This window comes from Pseudophryne corroboree, chromosome 9 (assembly GCF_028390025.1).
Source record: "Pseudophryne corroboree isolate aPseCor3 chromosome 9, aPseCor3.hap2, whole genome shotgun sequence".
In the NCBI taxonomy this organism is placed as follows: domain Eukaryota; kingdom Metazoa; phylum Chordata; class Amphibia; order Anura; family Myobatrachidae; genus Pseudophryne; species Pseudophryne corroboree.
This window is the reverse complement of record NC_086452.1, coordinates 58,532,412-58,551,510: the sequence shown is the minus strand read 5'-3', so window position 1 is coordinate 58,551,510 and position 19,099 is coordinate 58,532,412. Positions and strand designations below refer to the sequence as shown.

Sequence of the window (19,099 nt, the reverse complement as noted above, 5' to 3'; positions counted from 1 at the left end):
CACACAGAATATAGGCATGCTAATATAGACAATGAAAATGAGATGCATGTTCTTCAAAAAAAGGTGCCCAACGTTAGCAGAGCTGGACGGGAGCTGCATGGCATATTGAGGCAAGATGTATGAGGACACATCTGTATCCAAGAAGAGGCTGAGGTCACAGTGTTAGCGTCCGTGTGAGTGCTGTGTGTGGGTGGGTTACAATAGTGTTTGGCATATGTGTAAGAAGCATTATATGTGTCATGTGTATAAATGCATTAATAATGTGTGTCATATGTGTAAGGGGCATTATTGTGTGGTATTATGTGTATAAATGCATGGTCTAATGTGAATAAAGAGCAATATGGTGTGGTGTAATGTAAATAAGGGGGGTCATTCCGAGTTGTTCGCTCGCAAGCGGATTTTAGCAGAGTTGCTCACGCTAAGCCGCCGCCTACAGGGAGTGAATCTTAGCATCTTAAAATTGCGAACGATGTATTCGCAATATTGCGATTACACACCTCGTAGCAGTTTCTGAGTAGCTCCAGACTTACTCGGCATCTGCGATCAGTTCAGTGCTTGTCGTTCCTGGTTTGACGTCACAAACACACCCAGCGTTCGCCCAGACACTCCCCCATTTCTCCGGCCACTCCTGCGTTTTATCCGGAAACGGTAGCGTTTTTTCCCACACGCCCATAAAACGGCCTGTTTCCGCCCAGTAACACCCATTTCCTGTCAATCACATTACATTCGCCAGAACGATGAAAAAGCCGTGAGTAAAATTCCTAACTGCATAGCAAATTTACTTGTCGCAGTCGCAGTGCGGACATTGCGCATGCGCATTAAGCGGAAAATCGCTGCAATGCGAAGATTTATACCGAGCGAACAACTCGGAATGACCCCCAATGTGTAAGGTTTATTATGTTTATGAGGACATTAATAATGTGTGTCATATGTGTAAGGGGCATTATTGTGTGGTATTATGTGTATAAATGCATGGTCTAATGTGAATGAAGAGCAATATGGTGTGGTGTAATGTAAATAAGGGGGGTCATTCCGAGTTGTTCGCTCGCAAGCGGATTTTAGCAGATTTGCTCATGCTAAGCCGCCGCCTACTGGGAGTGAATCTTAGCATCTTAAAATTGCGAACGATGTATTCGCAATATTGCGATTACACACCTCGTAGCAGTTTCTGAGTAGCTCCAGACTTACTCGGCATCTGCGATCATTTCAGTGCTTGTCGTTCCTGGTTTGACGTCACAAACACACCCAGCGTTCGCCCAGACACTCCCCCGTTTCTCCGGCCACTCCTGCATTTTTTCCGGAAACACCTGCGTTTTTTCCCACACGCCCATAAAACGGCCTGTTTCCGCCCAGTAACACCCATTTCCTGTCAATCACATTACGATCGCCAGAACGATGAAAAAGCCGTGATTAAAATTCCTAAGTGCATAGCAAATTTACTTGGCGCAGTCGCAGTGCGGACATCGCGCATGCGCATTAAGCGGAAAATCGCTGCGATACGAAGATTTTTACCGAGCGAACAACTCGGAATGACCCCCAAGGATCAATTCAGTGTAATGTAATGTGAATAAGGAGCACTACTGTGATTAGGAATGTATATAAGGTAAAGTGTTACTATTATGCGGTGTAACGTGAATAAGGGATAATATTACATGATATAATGTGAATAAAGTTGCACTGCTGTGTGGCGTAATTTGAATTTGATTTACTATTGTGTGGCCATGCCCCTTCCCAAAAGAACACGCCCCCTTTTGGGCTGTGCACCGAATGTGCGCACTGTTCCTATTTAAAATATAGGGGATAGCAGCACCGAAATGAGGATTGCTATGACTGAGGGGTGATGGTGATGGGAAAGGGGTGCAGGGTCAGAGGTGGAACTAGCAGCGGTGCTAGGGGACACCAGCCAAAATGTTGCCTAGGGCATCATAGTGATTAGGGCCGGCTGTGGGAGGAGGGGTGGTGAGCTAGCGAGTATTAGGGGCATATGTTCAGACTGGGAGGCTGGCTGACAGGCTAATGGAGCGATGGAGATGATTCCAGAGGTAAAGAGGGGCCTGGGTGACATCCTAAGCTCACACATACACAATAGACTAGTACATAACATAACGATCAAACACTAAATAAATAGTAATCTCTCATCTGAAATAAATCCTTAACATTAGATGCTCATTGCCCCCAGAAACATAAAAGGGTTCTGCACCTAACTGTGTTTCACCTATACAGGAAGGACCCTCTCCAACATATCCCATTTCATACCTATCTAGCAGCTACTATCCAGTGCTGCTTGCCACCCCTGATAGATTTTCTGGGTCACCTCAGCTGCACCGCCCCCTCCCATCCTGTTATTCTTGCCTCCTATTCCTGGTTCTATTCTGTCCAGTCGCTGCGGCACGCAGCTGCAAATGTGATGATCAATCAGGCTCTAATTTTATAGTAATAGATATAATAGAGATGAATGGAAAGTCCCGGGTCAGACATGCTCAGTAGATGTCGGAACTCTCAGGGTATGACATCACCGACACTGGTAGGAGGAATCAGAATACAGACCAACTGTCAATCACTGTAATGTACAGTAGCTGTTACTTAGCAACAGTCTTTGGTTACTCCCTTCGTTAACAGCAATCTACAGAGACAGTGGTAAGATGGGGAACATGCCAGGAGTAATGTCCGTGATGACGTAGAATGAGTGTGACCGCAATCGTTTGGACCCGCAATCATATTTCTATGCATTTTTGCACAGTCACGACTAGATTGCTTAGAAATTAAGCACGGATCTCTCCGTGTGTAGGGTGCCGGCAACAGCGATGCGCGTCGCTATCGCCGGCTCTAGATTTGGCATGCATGCTTGCCAAATCTAGTGAGATCACTCATTTTACTGCTGGGTGAAATTAGCGTCCCCCCTTCCTTGCTCAGCACACGTCAAGCAGTGTGCTGAGCGGTCTGTGCTAGATCGCTCAGCACACATCTCCCCCGTGTGTACGGACGGAGCTTAACTGTCAACATATTAAAAATAAGTAGCAGCTCTTCCAACACACCCGTGAGGTGGCCGCACAGTGTCGTTTTTGGGGTATCGCCAGTAGCCCTAATCCCCATATATATATTTTTGTGTTTTTATTTTTGTGTATTTTTTGTTTTGTTTATGCAGATGTGTTTTCTACATTGTTTTTTGTTTTGTTTTTCAAGACGTTTATTTTTGTGTTATTTCTTTATTTTTGTGTATTTTTTGTTTTGTATTTGCAGATGAGTATTTTTTAGTTTTTTCTTAATTATGTTTTTTTATTTTTGCTTTTTGCCGATGTGTTAAGAAGTATATTTTTGTGTTTTTCTTTATTTTTGTATATTTTTATGGTTTTGTATTTGCAGATGTGTATTTTTTTTATGTCTTTTCATAATTTTTGTGTTTTATTTCTTTTTTTTCTTGCAGAGACTTGGCCTGGCTGGGGGCCGGAGACTTGGCTTGGATGGGGGCCGATGGCTGATCCTGCCTAGGGCCCGTAAGCTTAGGGCCCTGCGGCTTAGCCGGTTGAGGGCCCGCCAGCTTGCTTGAGCCTGCCAATTTGGCAGGCTGCCTCAGCGCTGTCTCAGTTGTGCGCCACACCACCGGCTGTGCTGGGCGCGGTGCTCTGTACCTGTTTAGTATCATGGCTACTCCTGCTGTTGGCATCCTCTCAGTAGGAGCACTCAACAGACATGGCAGAAAACTGCCTGGGTGGTGATATTTATTGCCTCAGGGCCATGTGATAGATGACCATATATGGGCATGAGCAGTGCCAGATTAAGGTACATATAGGCCTGGAGCTGAAATTAAGGAAGGGCCTATTGTGTGCCTCGGCAGGAGGTGTGACAAGCGCTGCAGTGGTGTGACTAGTGATGTGGGGGTGTGATCAGTGTGGTGTGGGTGTGGTCGAAAAAGGGTGTGTGGCTTGTGCCATGTGAGTGACACAGTCACCACTTACTGACAGACACTACTTACTGACACAAACACACACACACACAACACAAAGCTTTCTGACACAATCACCACTTACTGACAGACACTACTTACTAACACACACACGCACAACACAAAACTTACCGACACAGACACCACTTACTGATAGATATTACTGACTGACACACACAATACAGATACCACTTACTGACACAGACATTATTTACTGACACTCACACACACACATACACACACACAACACAATACTTATACCGCTCTCACATCACAATGCCGGGTCCCACCTGGGAATTGGAAATGGGTCCATTCCTGGGTGGGACCCGGCATTTGACCATACACACCGCCAACCCGAGCCGGCAATTTGCCGGTTCAGGTTGCCAATCGTGGGCGGAGATGGAGTCGGCATCAGGGGCGGGTGCGGAGGCGGCGCTGGGAGATGAGATCATCTCCGAGCCGCCACTCCCTATGCAGTGAACGGGTCCCGGGTTGTATCAACCTGGGTGACCCGTTCAGACTGCACCTGACCTGGTATTTAACCCGGGAATAACCCTTCTTTATTCCCGGGTTGAATTACCGGGTCAGGCAACCCGGAATTCGCCAATGACCCCTTTCACAACGTACATCGAAACGTGTCGACCCGGCAATATACCCAGTCTATACCAGGTTATTTTTGTGGTGTGAAAGGGGTATTACTGACACAGACACCCACCACTTACTGACAGACATTACTTACTGACACACACAGTACAAAACCTACTGACAGACACTACTTACTGACACACACACACACACACACAACACAAAACTAACTGACATAGACACCTCTTACTGACAGACACACACACACACAATGCAAAACATACTGACAAAAATACTACTTACTGACACACACGCACAACACAAAACTTTTTGACACTGACACCACTTACTGACAGACTTTACTGACACACAAACACAAAACTTACTGACACAGACACCATGCAAAATGTACTGACACAAACACTACTTACTGACAGACACTTCTTACTGACACCAGTGGTGCACACAGCATTTTTTTTCTCAGTGGTACTGTGCCTGCGCGCCGTGGGCATGGTCATATGTCATTAAGGGATGTAACCATGTGACACTAGGTGGAGTGGTTATATATTATGTGAATCCATGGCACAGATACCCCCTGTCCCTGCGGACTACAGAGACAAGGACAGCAGGATGTGACACTGGTTATAGAATAAAAAATATTATATATAAGCTGTGTACCCAGCACTCATCCTGTTATGATGTGAATATTTGCTCCAGTGCCCTCCTTCAGTTTTTCAAGCTGTAGACAGAGTACAATGAGGCGTCACTCCCGAGTTTTGCAGGTGCAGTAAGATTTATTAAGTAAGATTCTGGATCAATAAATCTTACTGCACCAGCAAAACTCGGGAGTGCTGCCTCATTGTACTTGTGGGGCGGGGTCCCGACCATTAGAATTACTCACCGGGGCATAGTATGAGTTGCCGGCGGTCGGGTCCCCAGTGGCCAGCATACCGGCGCTGGGATCCCGACCGCCGGCTTCCCGACAGCAGGGCGAGCGCTAATGAGCCCTTTGAGGGCTCGCTGCGCTCCCCACGCTGCGGGCACGGTGGCGCACGTAAGCACAACGCTATCCTTCCTCCAGGGGGGTCGTGGACCCCCAAGAGGGAGAAAAGGTGTCGGTATGCTGGTTGTCGGGATTCCAGCGCCGGTATAATGTGCACCGAGATCCCAACAACTGGTATACTGAATACCACCCACACACCGCTGGCCCGGCAGCCACTGTCACTTTTTCTCTGCCAGTCTGCCAGGTGTGGGAGGTTGATGGCATGCTCCCAGCAGTCCTTTTCCTGGAAAAGGAAGAAGGTGCTGGCGGCAACTCCGAGCAAGATCTAGGAGCTTGGTGGTGGTGTTTTACAGTGTGGCGGGGGAATGGCGTACTGGCGGACCCATTCTTAAAGGTACGCCGTCCCGGAGCGTACCGCCACACTTGCAGGACTGACTGACACACACACACACACACAACGCAAAACATACTGACACACACGGCACAACACAAAACTTACACAGACACCACTTACTGACACACACACAATGCAAAACTTACTGACAGACACAATACAAAACTTACTGACACTACTTACTGACACACACACAACGCAAAACCTACTGACACTACTTACTTACACACACCTCAAAACTTACTGACATAGACACCACTTACATAGGAGACCTCAGGGTAGATGCTAGAATCAAGTGGGCTAAGGGACCTTTTCCGTAAGGGGGAGGAGTTATGACGCAAGGGGGAGGAGCTAGGCCAGCAGGATAGTTCCTCTACTATCCACGCCACCAACTATTACCTTTAGTAATTAGGTGGCGAGCGTACTTTCCGGGTACCCTGTTCGCCCTTAGCTCCTCCCCTTGGTGACGTAGCTCCTCCCCTCAATACGTCACAAGGTCCCTTCAGCCCCTCCGATATAGAACCAACCGAGACCTCAGGGCCTGGTGTGGGCTGCTACTCACATGGTTTTGCATGCCCCCTCAGCTCTGACATCCAGGGAGCAGCTCTCCTAAAAGATAGCAGCCTCCTGTCAAGACCCTTCCCCTCTTTCATGAGGCATGTTATTGTTGGGAAGCTGCAGCAGGAAAGGTATGCTGCAGCAAAAGCATTTATGTTTGGATGGACAAGGGGGCGGGGCTTTGGACGGGCATGAGGGCGGAGCCTCTGAGCTATTTTTCGAGGCTCCGCCCCCATGCCCGTCCGAAGTCCCGCCCCCTCGTCCATCAAAACATAAATGCTTTTGCTGCAGCATACCTTTCCTGCTGCAGCTTATACAATAACATGCCTCATGAAAGAGGGGAAGGGTCTTGACAGGAGGCTGCTGTCTCGGAGCTATTTCCAAGGCTCCGCCCCCGTGCCCGTCCGAAGCCCCGCCCCCTTGCAACACGAAGAGGTCAAGAAGACACAGGCTGACCAGTTTGGGGTGGGGGTGAATGGGCAGCCGGAGGTGAGTAAGCTGCTGTATGTGCTGATAGGAAATTGTTTTTTTCCTGTCAGCACTGGCTACTGCCTGCACTGCAGAGGATCCTCTGGGCCTATTTTCAATGGGGGGCTTGGAGCTGCAGCTCCATCCGCCCCATTGTTAATCCGGCCATGGGCATGAGATGATGGTAAGTCTCGGGGCATGTCTGGGCATTTTGGGAGCTCAGGTAGGCATGTCTGGGCATGTTGAGAGCACTGATGGGCATGTCTAAAGGTCTGATGGGCATTTAACTGGCATGTTGGGAGCACTGATGGGCTTGGGCCCACCTTCTGGGCTGGACTTTTGACTGCCGGCTGGGCTTGGGCCCGCCTTCTGAGCTGGTCTTGGGACCACCTTCTGGGCTGGTCTTGGGCCTGCCTTCTGGGTCGGACCTGGGTCTGCCTTCTGGGCCGAGATTGGGCCCGCTTTCTTGGCTTGACTTGGGTCCGCCTTCTTAGCTTGACTTGGCCCGGCTGGGGGCCGGAGACTTGGCCTGGCTGGGGTCCGGAGACTTGGCTAGGCTGGGGGCCGATGGCTGATCCCGCCTAGGGCCCGTAAGCTTAGGGCCCTGCGGCTTAGCCGGTTGAGGGCCCGCCAGCTTGCTTGGATGAGAGCCTGCCAATTTGGCAGGCTGCCTCAACGCTGTCTCAGTTGTGCGCCGCACCACCGGTTGTGCTGGGCGCGGTGCTATGTACCTGTTTGGTATCATGGCTACTCCTGCTGTTGGCATCCTCTCAGTAGGAGCACTCAACAGACATGGCAGAAAACTGCCTGGGTGGTGATATTTATTGCCTCAGGGCCATGTGATAGATGACCATATATGGGTATGAGATGATGGTAAGTCTCGGGGCATGTCTGGGCATTTTGGGAGCTCAGGTAGGCATGTCTGGGCATGGTGAGAGCACTGATGGGCATGTCTAAAGGTCTGATAGGCATTTAACTGGCATGTTGGGAGCACTGATGGGCTTGGGCCCACCTTCTGGGCTGGACTTTTGACTGCCGGCTGGGCTGGGCTTGGGCCCGCCTTCTGAGCTGGTCTTGGGACCACCTTCTGGGCTGGTCTTGGGCCTGCCTTCTGGGTCGGACCTGGGTCTGCCTTCTGGGCCGAGCTTGGGCCCGCTTTCTTGGCTTGACTTGGGTCCGCCTTCTTGGCTTGACTTGGGTCCGCCTTCTTGGCTTGACTTGGCCCGGCTGGGGGCCGGAGACTTGGCCTGGCTGGGGGCCGGAGACTTGGCTTGGATGGGGGCCGATGGCTGATCCTGCCTAGGGCCCGTAAGCTTAGGGCCCTGCGGCTTAGCGGTTGAGGGCCCGCCAGCTTGCTTGAGCCTGCCAATTTGGCAGGCTGCCTCAGCGCTGTCTCAGTTGTGCGCCACACCACCGGTTGTGCTGGGCGCGGTGCTCTGTACCTGTTTAGTATCATGGCTACTCCTGCTGTTGGCATCCTCTCAGTAGGAGCACTCAACAGACATGGCAGAAAACTGCCTGGGTGGTGATATTTATTGCCTCAGGGCCATGTGATAGATGACCATATATGGGCATGAGATGATGGTAAGTCTCGGGGCATGTCTGGGCATTTTGGGAGCTCAGGTAGGCATGTCTGGGCATGTTGAGAGCACTGATGGGCATGTCTAAAGGTCTGATGGGCATTTAACTGGCATGTTGGGAGCACTGATGGGCTTGGGCCCACCTTCTGGGCTGGACTTTTGACTGCCGGCTGGGCTTTGGCCCGCCTTCTGAGCTGGTCTTGGGACCACCTTCTGGGCTGGTCTTGGGCCTGCCTTCTGGGTCGGACCTGGGTCTGCCTTCTGGGCCGAGATTGGGCCCGCTTTCTTGGCTTGACTTGGGTCCGCCTTCTTGGCTTGACTTGGGTCCGCCTTCTTGGCTTGACTTGGCCCGGCTGGGGGCCGGAGACTTGGCCTGGCTGGGGGCCGGAGACTTGGCTTGGCTGGGGGCCGATGGCTGATCCCGCCTAGTGCCCGTAAGCTTAGGGCCCTGCGGCTTAGCCGGTTGAGGGCCCGCCAGCTTGCTTGGATGAGAGCCTGCCAATTTGGCAGGCTGCCTCAACGCTGTCTCAGTTGTGCGCCGCGCCACCGGTTGTGCTGGGCGCGGTGCTATGTACCTGTTTGGTATCATGGCTACTCCTGCTGTTGGCATCCTCTCAGTAGGAGCACTCAACAGACATGGCAGAAAACTGCCTGGGTGATGATATTTATTGCCTCAGGGCCATGTGATAGATGACCATATATGGGCATGAGGTGATGGTAAGTCTCGGGGGATGTCTGGGCATTTTGGGAGCTCAGGTAGGCATGTCTGGGCATGTTGAGAGCACTGATGGGCATGTCTAAAGGTCTGATGGGCATTTAACTGGCATGTTGGGAGCACTGATGGGCTTGGGCCCACCTTCTGGGCTGGACTTTTGACTGCCGGCTGGGCTGGGCTTGGGCCCGCCTTCTGAGCTGGTCTTGGGACCACCTTCTGGGCTGGTCTTGGGCCTGCCTTCTGGGTCGGACCTGGGTCTGCCTTCTGGGCCGAGCTTGGGCACGCTTTCTTGGCTTGACTTGGGTCCGCCTTCTTGGCTTGACTTGGGTCCGCCTTCTTGGCTTGACTTGGGTCCGTCTTCTTGTCTTGACTTGGCCCGGCTGGGGGCCGTAGACTTGGCCTGGCTGGGGGCCGGAGACATGGCTTGGCTGGGGGCCGATGGCTGATCCCGCCTAGGGCCCGTAAGCTTAGGGCCCTGCGGCTTAGCCGGTTGAGGGCCCGCCAGCTTGCTTGGATGAGAGCCTGCCAATTTGGCAGGCTACCTCAATGCTGTCTCAGTTGTGCGCCGCACCACCGGTTGTGCTGGGCGTGGTGCTATGTACCTGTTTGGTATCATGGCTACTCCTGCTGTTGGCATCCTCTCAGTAGGAGCACTCAACAGACATGGCAGAAAACTGCCTGGGTGGTGATATTTATTGCCTCAGGGCCATGTGATAGATGACCATATATGGGCATGAGATGATGGTAAGTCTCGGGGCATGTCTGGGCATTTTGGGAGCTCAGGTAGGCATGTCTGGGCATGTTGAGTGCACTGATGGGCATGTCTAAAGGTCTGATGGGCATTTAACTGGCATGTTGGGAGCACTGATGGGCTTGGGCCCACCTTCTGGGCTGGACTTTTGACTGCCGGCTGGGCTGGGCTTGGGCCCGCCTTCTGAGCTGGTCTTGGGACCACCTTCTGGGCTGGTCTTGGGCCTGCCTTCTGGGTCGGACCTGGGTCTGCCTTCTGGGCCGAGTTTGGGCATGCTTTCTTGGCTTGACTTGGGTCCGCCTTCTTGACTTGACTTGGGTCCCCCTTCTTGGCTTGACTTGGCCCGGCTGGGGGCCGGAGACTTGGCCTGGCTGGGGTCCGGAGACTTGGCTACGCTGGGGGCCGATGGCTGATCCCGCCTAGGGCCCGTAAACTTAGGGCCCTGCGGATTAGCCGGTTGAGGGCCCGCCAGCTTGCTTGGATGAGAGCCTGCCAATTTGGCAGGCTGCCTCAACGCTGTCTCAGTTGTGCGCCGCACCACCGGTTGTGCTGGGCGCGGTGCTATGTACCTGTTTGGTATCATGGCTACTCCTGCTGTTGGCATCCTCTCAGTAGGAGCACTCAACAGACATGGCAGAAAACTGCCTGGGTGGTGATATTTACTGCCTCAGGGCCATGTGATAGATGACCATATATGGGTATGAGATGATGGTAAGTCTCGGAGCATGTCTGGGCATTTTGGGAGCTCAGGTAGGCATGTCTGGGCGTGTTGAGAGCACTGATGGGCATGTCTAAAGGTCTGATGGGCATTTAACTGGCATGTTGGGAGCACTGATGGGCTTGGGCCCACCTTCTGGGCTGGACTTTTGACTGCCGGCTGGGCTTGGGCCCGCCTTCTGAGCTGGTCTTGGGACCACCTTCTGGGCTGGTCTTGGGCCTGCCTTCTGGGTCGGACCTGGGTCTGCCTTCTGGGCCGAGCTTGGGCCAGCTTTCTTGGCTTGACTTGGGTCCGCCTTCTTGGCTTGACTTGGGTCCGCCTTCTTGGCTTGACTTGGGTCCGCCTTCTTGGCTTGACTTGGCCCGGCTGGGGTCCGGAGACTTGGCCTGGCTGGGGGCCGGAGACTTGGCTTGGCTAGGGGCCGATGGCTGATCCCGCCTAGGGCCCGTAAGTTTAGGGCCCTGTGGCTTAGCCGGTTGAGGGCCCGCCAGCTTGCTTGGATGAGAGCCTGCCAATTTGGCAGGCTGCCTCAACGCTGTCTCAGTTGTGCGCCGCACCACCGGTTGTGCTGGGCGCGGTGCTATGTACCTGTTTGGTATCATGGCTACTCCTGCTGTTGGCATCCTCTCAGTAGGAGCACTCAACAGACATGGCAGAAAACTGCCTGGGTGGTGATATTTATTGCCTCAGGGCCATGCGATAGATGACCATATATGGGCATGAGATGATGGTAAGTCTCGGGGCATGTCTGGGCATTTTGGGAGCTCAGGTAGGCATGTCTGGGCATGTTGAGAGCACTGATGGGCATGTATAAAGGTCTGATGGGCATTTAACTGGCATGTTGGGAGCACTGATGGGCTTGGGCCCACCTTCTGGGCTGGACTTTTGACTGCCGGCTGGGCTTGGGCCCGCCTTCTGAGCTGGTCTTGGGACCACCTTCTGGGCTGGTCTTGGGCCTGCCTTCTGGGTCGGACCTGGGTCTGCCTTCAGGGCCGAGCTTGGGCCCGCTTTCTTGGCTTGACTTGGGTCCGCCTTCTTGGCTTGACTTGGGTCCGCCTTCTTGGCTTGACTTGGCCTGGCTGGGGGCCGGAGACTTGGCCTGGCTGGGGTCCGGAGACTTGGCTAGGCTGGGGGCCGATGGCTGATCCCGCCAAGGGCCCGTAAGCTTAGGGCCCTGCGGCTTAGCCGGTTGAGGGCCCGCCAGCTTGCTTGGATGAGAGCCTGCCAATTTGGCAGGCTGCTTCAACGCTGTCTCAGTTGTGCGCCACACCACCGGTTGTGCTGGGCGCGGTGCTATGCACCTGTTTGGTATCATGGCTACTCCTGCTGTTGGCATCCTCTCAGTAGGAGCACTCAACAGACATGGCAGAAAACTGCCTGGGTGGTGATATTTATTGCCTCAGGGCCATGTGATAGATGACCATATATGGGTATGAGATGATGGTAAGTCTCGGGGCATGTCTGGGCATTTTGGGAGCTCAGGTAGGCATGTCTGGGCATGTTGAGAGCACTGATGGGCATGTCTAAAGGTCTGATGGGCATTTAACTGGCATGTTGGGAGCACTGATGGGCTTGGGCCCACCTTCTGGGCTGGACTTTTGACTGCCGGCTGGGCTGGGCTTGGGCCCGCCTTCTGAGCTGGTCTTGGGACCACCTTCTGGGCTGGTCTTGGGCCTGCCTTCTGGGTCGGACCTGGGTCTGCCTTCTGGGCCGAGCTTGGGCACGCTTTCTTGGCTTGACTTGGGTCCGCCTTCTTGGCTTGACTTGGGTCCGCCTTCTTGGCTTGACTTTGCCTAGCTGGGGTCCGGAGACTTGGCTAGGCTGGGGGCCGATGGCTGATCCCGCCTAGGGCCCGTAAGCTTAAGGCCCTGCGGCTTAGCCGTTGAGGGCCTGCCAGCTTGCTTGGATGAGAGCCTGCCAATTTGGCAGGCTGCCTCAACGCTGTCTCAGTTGTGCGCCGCACCACCGGTTGTGCTGGGCGCGGTGCTATGTACCTGTTTGGTATCATGGCTACTCCTGCTGTTGGCATCCTCTCAGTAGGAGCACTCAACAGACATGGCAGAAAACTGCCTGGGTGGTGATATTTATTGCCTCAGGGCCATGTGATAGATGACCATATATGGGCATGAGATGATGGTAAGTCTCGGGGCATGTCTGGGCATTTTGGGAGCTCAGGTAGGCATGTCTGGGCATGTTGAGTGCACTGATGGGCATGTCTAAAGGTCTGATGGGCATTTAACTGGCATGTTGGGAGCACTGATGGGCTTGGGCCCACCTTCTGGGTTGGACTTTTGACTGCCGGCTGGGCTGGGCTTGGGCCCGCCTTCTGAGCTGGTCTTGGGACCACCTTCTGGGCTGGTCTTGGGCCTGCCTTCTGGGCCGAGCTTGGGCATGCTTTCTTGGCTTCACTTGGGTCCGCCTTCTTGACTTGACTTGGGTCCGCCTTCTTGGCTTGACTTGGCCCGGCTGGGGGCCGGAGACTTGGCCTGGCTGGGGTCCGGAGACTTGGCTAGGCTGGGGGCTGATGGCTGATCCCGCCTAGGGCCCGTAAGCTTAGGGCCCTGCGGATTAGCCGGTTGAGGGCCCGCCAGCTTGCTTGGATGAGAGCCTGCCAATTTGGTAGGCTGCCTCAACGCTGTCTCAGTTGTGCGCCGCACCACCGGTTGTGCTGGGCGCGGTGCTATGTACCTGTTTGGTATCATGGCTACTCCTGCTGTTGGCATCCTCTCAGTAGGAGCACTCAACAGACATGGCAGAAAACTGCCTGGGTGGTGATATTTTTTGCCTCAGGGCCATGTGATAGATGACCATATATGGGTATGAGATGATGGTAAGTCTCGGAGCATGTCTGGGCATTTTGGGAGCTCAGGTAGGCATGTCTGGGCGTGTTGAGAGCACTGATGGGCATGTCTAAAGGTCTGATGGGCATTTAACTGGCATGTTGGGAGCACTGATGGGCTTGGGCCCACCTTCTGGGCTGGACTTTTGACTGCCGGCTGGGCTGGGCTTGGGCCCGCCATCTGAGTTGGTCTTGGGACTACCTTCTGGGCTGGTCTTGGGCCTGTCTTCTGGGTCGGACCTGGGTCTGCCTTCTGGGCCGAGCTTGGGCCCGCTTTCTTGGCTTGACTTGGGTCCGCCTTCTTGGCTTGACTTGGGTCCGCCTTCTTGGCTTGACTTGGGTCCGCCTTCTTGGCTTTACTTGGCCCGGCTGGGGGCCGGAGACTTGGCCTGGCTGGGGGCCGGAGACTTGGCTTGGCAGGGGGCCGGAGACTTGGCTTGGCAGGGGGCCGATGGCTGATCCTGCCTAGGGCCCGTAAGCTTAGGGCCCTGCGGCTTAGCCGGTTGAGGGCCCGCCAGCTTGCTTGGATGAGAGCCTGCCAATTTGGCAGGCTGCCTCAACGCTGTCTCAGTTGTGCGCCGCACCACCGGTTGTGCTGGGCGCGGTGCTATGTACCTGTTTGGTATCATGGCTACTCCTGCTGTTGGCATCCTCTCAGTAGGAGCACTCAACAGACATGGCAGAAAACTGCCTGGGTGGTGATATTTATTGCCTCAGGGCCATGTGATAGATGACCATATATGGGCATGAGATGATGGTAAGTCTCGGGGCATGTCTGGGCATTTTGGGAGCTCAGGTAGGCATGTCTGGGCATGTTGAGAGCACTGATGGGCATGTCTAAAGGTCTGATGGGCATTTAACTGGCATGTTGGGAGCACTGATGGGCTTGGGCCCACCTTCTGGGCTGGACTTTTGACTGCCGGCTGGGCTTGGGCCCACCTTTTGAGCTGGTCTTGGGACCACCTTCTGGGCTGGTCTTGGGCCTGCCTTCTGGGTCGGACCTGGGTCTGCCTTCTGGGCCGAGCTTGGGCCAGCTTTCTTGGCTTGACTTGGGTCCGCCTTCTTGGCTTGACTTGGGTCCGCCTTCTTGGCTTGACTTGGCCCGGCTGGGGGCCGGAGACTTGGCCTGGCTGGGGGCCGGAGACTTGGCCTGGCTGGGGGCCGGAGACTTGGCTTGGCTGGGGACCGATGGCTGATCCCGCCTAGGGCCCGTTAGCTTAGGGCCCTGCGGCTTAGCCTGTTGAGGGCCCGCCAGCTTGCTTGGATGAGAGCCTGCCAATTTGGCAGGCTGCCTCAACGCTGTCTCAGTTGTGCGACGCACCACCGGTTGTGCTGGGCGCGGTGCTATGTACCTGTTTGGTATCATGGCTTCTCCTGCTGTTGGCATCCTCTCAGTAGGAGCACTCAACAGACATGGCAGAAAACTGCCTGGGTGGTGAAATTTATTGCCACAGGGCCATGTGATAGATGACCATATATGGGCATGAGATGATGGTAAGTCTCGGGGTATGTCTGGGCATTTTGGGAGCTCAGGTAGGCATGTCTGGGCATGTTGAGAGCACTGATGGGCATGTCTAAAGGTCTGATGGGCATTTAACTGGCATGTTGGGAGCACTGATGGGCTTGGGCCCACCTTCTGGGCTGGACTTTTGACTGCCGGCTGGGCTTGGGCCCGCCTTCTGAGCTGGTCTTGGGACCACCTTCTGGGCTGGTCTTGGGCCTGCCTTCTGGGTCGGACCTGGGTCTGCCTTCTGGGCCGAGCTTGGGCCAGCTTTCTTGGCTTGACTTGGGTCCGCCTTCTTGGCTTGACTTGGGTCCGCCTTCTTGGCTTGACTTGGCCCGGCTGGGGGCCGGAGACTTGGCCTGGCTGGGGTCCGGAGACTTGGCTAGGCTGGGGGCCGATGGCTGATCCCTCCTAGGGCCCGTAAGCTTAGGGCCCTGCGGATTAGCCGGTTGAGGGCCCGCCAGCTTGCTTGGATGAGAGCCTGCCAATTTGGCAGGCTGCCTCAACGCTGTCTCAGTTGTGCGCCGCACCACCGGTTGTGCTGGGCGCGGTGCTATGTACCTGTTTGGTATCATGGCTACTCCTGCTGTTGGCATCCTCTCAGTAGGAGCACTCAACAGACATGGCAGAAAACTGCCTGGGTGGTGATATTTATTGCCTCAGGGCCATGTGATAGTATATGGGTATGAGATGATGGTAAGTCTCAGAGCATGTCTGGGCATTTTGGGAGCTCAGGTAGGCATGTCTGGGCGTGTTGAGAGCACTGATGGGCATGTCTAAAGGTCTGATGGGCATTTAACTGGCATGTTGGGAGCACTGATGGGCTTGGGCCCACCTTCTGGGCTGGACTTTTGACTGCCGGCTGGGCTGGGCTTGGGCCCGCCTTCTGAGCTGGTCTTGGGACCACCTTCTGGGCTGGTCTTGGGCCTGTCTTCTGGGTCGGACCTGGGTCTGCCTTCTGGGCCGAGCTTGGGCCCGCTTTCTTGGCTCGACTTGGGTCCGCCTTCTTGGCTTGACTTGGGTCCGCCTTCTTGGCTTGACTTGGCCCGGCTGGGGGCCGGAGACATGGCCTGGCTGTGGGCCGGAGACTTGGCTTGGCAGGGGGCCGGAGACTTGGCTAGGCTGGGGGCCGATGGCTGATCCCGCCTAGGGCCCGTAAGCTTAGGGCCCTGCGGATTAGCCGGTTGAGGGCCCGCCAGCTTGCTTGGATGAGAGCCTGCCAATTTGGCAGGCTGCCTCAACGCTGTCTCAGTTGTGCGCCGCACCACCGGTTGTGCTGGGCACGGTGCTATGTACCTGTTTGGTATCATGGCTACTCCTGCTGTTGGCATCCTCTCAGTAGGAGCACTCAACAGACATGGCAGAAAACTGCCTGGGTGGTGATATTTATTGCCACAGGGCCATGTGATAGTATATGGGTATGAGATGATGGTAAGTCTCGGAGCATGTCTGGGCATTTTGGGAGCTCAGGTAGGCATGTCTGGGCGTGTTGAGAGCACTGATGGGCATGTCTAAAGGTCTGATGGGCATTTAACTGGCATGTTGGGAGCACTGATGGGCTTGGGCCCACCTTCTGGGCTGGACTTTTGACTGCCGGCTGGGCTGGGCTTGGGCTCGCCTTCTGAGCTGGTCTTGGGACCACCTTCTAGGCTGGTCTTGGGCCTGTCTTCTGGGTCGGACCTGGGTCTGCCTTCTGGGCCGAGCTTGGGCCCGCTTTCTTGGCTTGACTTGGGTCCGCCTTCTTGGCTTGACTTCTTGGGTCCGCCTTCTTGGCTTGACTTGGCCCGGCTGGGGGCCGGAGACATGGCCTGGCTGGGGGCCGGAGACTTGGCTTGGCAGGGGGCCGGAGACTTGGCTTGGCAGGGGGCCGATGGCTGATCCTGCCTAGGGCCCGTAAGCTTAGGGCCCTGCGGCTTAGCCGGTTGAGGGCCCGCCAGCTTGCTTGGATGAGAGCCTGCCAATTTGGCAGGCTGCCTCAACGCTGTCTCAGTTGTGCGCCGCACCACCGGTTGTGCTGGGCGCGGTGCTATGTACCTGTTTGGTATCATGGCTACTCCTGCTGTTGGCATCCTCTCAGTAGGAGCACTCAACAGACATGGCAGAAAACTGCCTTGGTGGTGAAATTTATTGCCACAGGGCCATGTGATAGATGACCATATATGGGCATGAGATGATGGTAAGTCTCGGGGCATGTCTGGGCATTTTGGGAGCTCAGGTAGGCATGTCTGGGCATGTTGAGAGCACTGATGGGCATGTCTAAAGGTCTGATGGGCATTTAACTGGCATGTTGGGAGCACTGATGGGCTTGGGCCCACCTTCTGGGCTGGACTTTTGACTGCCGGCTGGGCTTGGGCCCGCCTTTTGAGCTGGTCTTGGGACCACCTTCTGGACTGGTCTTGGGCCTGCCTTCTGGGTCGGACTTGGGTCTGCCTTCTGGGCCGAGCTTGGGCCAGCTTTCTTGGCTTGACTTGGGTCCGCCTTCTTGGCTTGACTTGGGTCCGCCTTCTTGGCTTGACTTGGGTCCGCCTTCTTGGCTTGACTTGGCCCGGCTGGGGGCCGGAAACTTGGCCTGGCTGGGGGCCGGAGACTTGGCTTGGCTGGGGGCCGATGGCTGATCCCGCCTAGGGCCCGTAAGCTTAGGGCCCTGCGGCTTAGCCTGTTGAGGGCCCGCAAGCTTGCTTGGATGAGAGCCTGCCAATTTGGCAGGCTGCCTCAACGCTGTCTCAGTTGTGCGCCGCACCACCGGTTGTGCTGGGCACGGTGCTATGTACCTGTTTGGTATCATGGCTACTCCTGCTGTTGGCATCCTCTCAGTAGGAGCACTCAACAGACATGGCAGAAAACTGCCTGGGTGGTGATATTTATTGCCTCAGGGCCATGTGATAGATGACCATATATGGGTATGAGATGATGGTAAGTCTCAGGGCATGTCTGGGCATTTTGGGAGCTCAGGTAGGCATGTCTGGGCATGTTGAGAGCACTGATGGGCATGTCTAAAGGTCTGATAGGCATTTAACTGGCATGTTGGGAGCACTGATGGGCTTGGGCCCACCTTCTGGGCTGGACTTTTGACTGCCGGCTGGGCTGGGCTTGGGCTCGCCTTCTGAGCTGGTCTTGGGACCACCTTCTGGGCTGGTCTTGGGCCTGCCTTCTGGGTCGGACCTGGGTCTGCCTTCTGGGCCGAGCTTGGGCCCGCTTTCTTGGCTTGACTTGGGTCCGCCTTCTTGGCTTGACTTGGGTCCGCCTTCTTGACCAGGCTGGGGTCCGGAGACTTGGCCTGGCTGGGGGCCGGAGACTTGGCTTGGCTGGGGGCCGATGGCTGATCCTGCCTAGGGCCCGTAAGCTTAGGGCCCTGCGGCTTAGCCGGTTGAGGGCCCGCCAGCTTGCTTGGATGAGAGCCTGCCAATTTGGCAGGCTGCCTCAACGCTGTCTCAGTTGTGCGTCGCACCACCGGTTGTGCTGGGCGTGGTGCTATGTACCTGTTTGGTATCATGGCTACTCCTGCTGTTGGAATCCTCTCAGTAGGAGCACTCAACAGACATGGCAGAAAACTGCCTGGGTGGTGATATTTATTGCCTCAAGGCCATGTGATAGATGACCATATATGGGCATGAGATGATGGTAAGTCTCGGGGCATGTCTGGGCATTTTGGGAGCTCAGGTAGGCATGTCTGGGCATGTTGAGAGCACTGATGGGCATGTCTAAAGGTCTGATGGGCATTTAACTGGCATGTTGGGAGCTCTGATGGGCATGTCTGAAGGTCTGAGGGGCATGTTGGGAGCACTGATCGTCATTTCTAAAGGTCTGAGGAGCATGTTGGGAGCACTGCTACAGGGGGAACAGCTACTGGGGGCAGTAGGGGGAAGGAGCTACTGGGGGCAAATCAACTGGGGGCACAGCTACTGGGGGCACCACTACAGGGGGCAGAACTACTAGGGGCACTGCTACAGGGGGCAAATTAACTGGGGGCACAGCTGCTAGGGGCACAACTACTGGGGGCAAATCTACAGGGGGGCACAAGTACAGGGGGTACAACCACTG

The 19,099-nt window shown here is 55.0% G+C and overlaps 1 long non-coding RNA gene across 1 annotated transcript; it reads right to left on the bottom strand.

Annotated features, from left to right (window-relative positions):
* Nucleotides 1-7,121: 7,121 nt before the first annotated feature.
* Nucleotides 7,122-18,790, bottom strand: LOC134957442 (uncharacterized). The gene is made up of 2 exons (XR_010186601.1): nt 13,757-18,790; nt 7,122-13,062 (listed from the first exon to the last, which is right to left on the bottom strand). It is a non-coding gene; the product is annotated as an uncharacterized LOC134957442 (long non-coding RNA).
* Nucleotides 18,791-19,099: the final 309 nt, after the last annotated feature.